This window comes from Limulus polyphemus, unplaced genomic scaffold (assembly GCF_000517525.1).
Source record: "Limulus polyphemus unplaced genomic scaffold, Limulus_polyphemus-2.1.2 Scaffold1234, whole genome shotgun sequence".
In the NCBI taxonomy this organism is placed as follows: domain Eukaryota; kingdom Metazoa; phylum Arthropoda; class Merostomata; order Xiphosura; family Limulidae; genus Limulus; species Limulus polyphemus.
Window position 1 is genome coordinate 85,798 of NW_013666844.1, and position 3,875 is coordinate 89,672.

General features: G+C 32.4%; 1 long non-coding RNA gene across 1 annotated transcript in view; it reads right to left on the minus strand.

Moving 5' to 3' along the window:
• Positions 1 to 3,875, minus strand: part of LOC111086594 — a 13,361-nt gene that overhangs the window by 6,221 nt on the left and 3,265 nt on the right. The window contains exon 2 of the long non-coding RNA XR_002611341.1: positions 1,297 to 1,313. This is a non-coding gene — a long non-coding RNA (uncharacterized LOC111086594). The remainder of the gene's footprint in view (positions 1 to 1,296; positions 1,314 to 3,875) is intronic.

The window sequence follows — 3,875 nt, forward strand, 5'->3', positions numbered from 1 at the left end:
ATTAACAAACGAACAGAGACGTAACAATATGTTCCAAGTATTTGTCTGTCTTTTTGATGCAGAAGAATAATTACAGTATTAAAAATAAGCTCATAGTATATATTAATGGCATATAGTAGGTAACTAGTATTTAAAATCAAACTAGAAGTTAACTAATATTCTTAAAACACATAAAAAACAAAACCTTTTTCTAATGACCGATATTTGTTATCACAACCCATGGTTTTGTATAGGCATCTACATGTGATTGAAAATTCAATAAGCACAAGTTTTCTTTGTATAAGATACATAATTAAAAAATTGGTTGGACACTTAGGAAAAACATTTAAATCCAGGAATGATTAACCTGTATTTTATTGTTTTTTTTTTTTCATTCTGGTGTTTAGGAAGAAAAGGTGTTATCATTCTACTCTTAAATATTTGCCCCCCAGTAGCACAGCGGTATGTCTGCGGACTTACAACGCTAGAATCCGGGTTTCGATACCTGTGGTGGGCAGAGCACAGATAGCCCATTGTGTAGCTTTGTGCTTAATTACAAACAAACAAACAATTACAAACAAACTTAAATATTTATTACGTCACAAATTTTTGACAATAAATAAAGAGACAAAAATAATGATTCCACAATTGTTACTAAAAACATTACCTGAAAACAATCTTAATTTTGAGAAGAAGAATTTACCAAAAACTACAAAGTAATCCAATTTTCGTGAAATATCTATTTCTTCTTGTTAGCAAGAGATATCAATGAATTAAAAGCATAAAATTTTCCATGTGTATTAACAAGGATTTTAGCACATTGGAATTTAATTAGTTAATACAGGATTTTATAGTAAGTAATGACTGATATTTTAAAACACTCGATTGATTACTGTTGTATAATACACAATGAATTTTAATTAAAAACCGATCAACAGTCGTAAAAGGCACTCTGCATGTTTGGATGTCGTTGAGTGTGAAAAACAAATGCTGCACAACATATAAATACAAAAAAAAACATGGTCTTTACATATTTGTTTAAATATTTAAAAAAGATCACACCATCTACTTACTTTCTGAATTTCTAACTCTTCATCATTATCTAAGGTTATCAAGCTATTCTCTATTTACCTCTTGGAGCCTATTCCTCTGTTATGTATAGCATTCCTGGTATTTGTTTACTTTTCATCACCCCTGTTAAAAATTGCAGGATGACTGAGGTTAAGAAGTCATTCAACCTATATAAAATAATATCTCTCCTTATAATATGAGACTCCAAATGTTCATTTGTCTAGTTTCAAATCTTGTATATTACACATTCCTCTGTAATATGTCTTAGACAACTTTCTACCCTCTAAGCTGGAGCTCCGTGAGAGAGTAATGCCTGGAAGTGGATAAAGGATGGCATTTTGTGGATGGTGATGCCTGAATGAGTATCTTTTCTACCTCTAGGTGCACATCATTGTGTACATCCAAAATGTCAGATGCCCATTTGCCATATGATGTATTTCATAGTTCCAACCACATTGGGATTACTTTTTTATCTCTTCTTAACTTTATTTGGTGTCCCTATTGCACTTTCATGGAGTTCTCAAGCGTATCTTTGTATCTGTGTAGGTTTCTTATTCTCCCCGAGTACTCACTGAAGCCAGTTTCGTGGCTTGGCTGGCCTTTACAGATGAGGGCGAAAGGATCTTTAGCCATGGTACATGTTCAGTCATTAGTTTACTGCTCAACTACAGGAAGAGAACAGTGCTTTGCACTCTGACCATGCATATATCTGTGACTATACCTGAGAATGTGTATGACTCAGTCATAGGCACTAATATACTGCATGATCCCTTAATATATATATATAATTAAAGGATGTCCAGAATGATAAGGTACTCTGCTGAGAAGAATTCCTTTTTCCGAGTATATTCTTTTTTTGGTTCAGTTAATTATAAGGCTTGTCTGCTTCACTCAATTTTCCCACGAAACCAGTCCATTTCTTTTTATTCTGGCTCTGAGGTATGCTCGACCTATGTTTGGTCTCTTTAAATTTTTGTGGTTTGCTTTGTTAGCTTCCTGCCTAAAATTCTAATTACTTTTGGTGAACCAGGGTTCCTGGTGACTCTTTGGTTCTCTCCTCCAGGTCAATGTAGGCACTCTGACATTTAATTAGTATTCCAGAAGTAAGTCTACTTCATTTGAATTTTAAGTTTTTGTTATTGACTTACCACTAAAATACTTTGTATTACCATGACTGTAACCAAAGAAATATGGCTCATGGTGGGATAGCAAAGCTTATGTACGTTCTCTTGACAAATCCACAATAAGTCTTGTGGGAGAATGGAGAACTATGAGTAAGTTGACACATGCTCTGCATTGTGTCAAGGACATTCAGAACTTAAAGTCACATGATTGTAGACAGCATGAGAGCAAATCCAACAAGGAAAAACTTTTAGTATTTCAGACATAAGTACCATTTGATATTCATTTTTTAAGGATTTATATTTCATTAAAAATTAACTTGCTGAATAGTTGGTGTTTCTTATCCTTATTGGTCCAAGTTTTTCTGCTGTGAATGTGGTAAAATGTGAAAGTGTGTTTCAAAATCTGCATGAATTTGAAAAATGTTTCAAATACAAGATCTTCAGATTGAGATGACACATTTTTACACTTCTGTTTAACATTGTCTTATATTTCAATGTGTCATTCTGTTTGTCATTGTATACGTATTCATTACATATAGCTTGTGATAACATCATTCAGAGAAAAAAACATTTACAGATTTAACACAAGTGACAGAATGCTTATTTTTGCAAAAGAAAAGAAACATACTGCCTGATAACTGAATAGCTAATGAATAAAAACCCTATAACCCAAGCATTTTTGAAAGGTCCAGCTTTTAAAAGCGCTTGAGTTATAAGGTTTTTATTCATTTCTATCAAGACTTCTTGAACCTACGTGTTTTTCTAACATCATGAACTGGATAGCAAAAATATGGCTGATATATAGTTGTGTATAGTAGTTTGTTGTGTTCAGAAAATTTCCATGTACTCTAAATAATTTCATGTTAACTTTCTTTTATTTATTGATTTAATTTATGATATATAAAAAAGCATACTCTCAGTAAGACCTTCAAGTGTACAGTAAACATCACACTTACCAGTGGTGAAGTATTTAGCCAGCATCTTTCTGTGATTACACCAACACAATTCTGCCCATGCATTTGTTAAGAAAATTTTGTAAATTTGTCTGTATCAGGTGTATTTGTAAGTTTAATAAATTGTAAAAGTAGTTTTTATACTGCATTGACGTGTTAACTATCTAACATTATCATACAATGAATGCTGTATTAGTAACTTGGAAAGAATTGATGAAATACACTTGATTTTAAAAAAACAAACAAACTTGCAGGTGTTGCATAAAGTCACAGCATTTTCACGATTTTCATTATGAAATTCCAATCATAAATTTTAAACATCTGTGAAACTTGATATTTTTTTAGCCTTATCTAAACCTTATGTTGCTGTATTTGAGATCTGCCTTGACATTTAGTCCTTACGTTTAATGTTTTTTTTATGAGTAGGATCAATTTTGTTTTATTCACTAAAAAGTATCAATTTAGCTGAATAAGAGAATTTGGATCATTTATATTAATTTTTTAAATAAAATAATTGTGTGTTTTTGGATATTTATGCAAAGCTACCCAAGGGTTATATGCATGAGCCATCCATAATTTATGATAGATGAACCGATAAACTAGAAAGAAGACAACTAATCAGCAGCACCCATCACCCACTTTTGTCTGACTGAAGGAAGACAACTAGTCAGCAGCACCCATCACCTACTTTTGTCTGACTGAAGGAAGACAGCTAGTCAGCAGCACCCATCACCTACTTTTGTCTGAC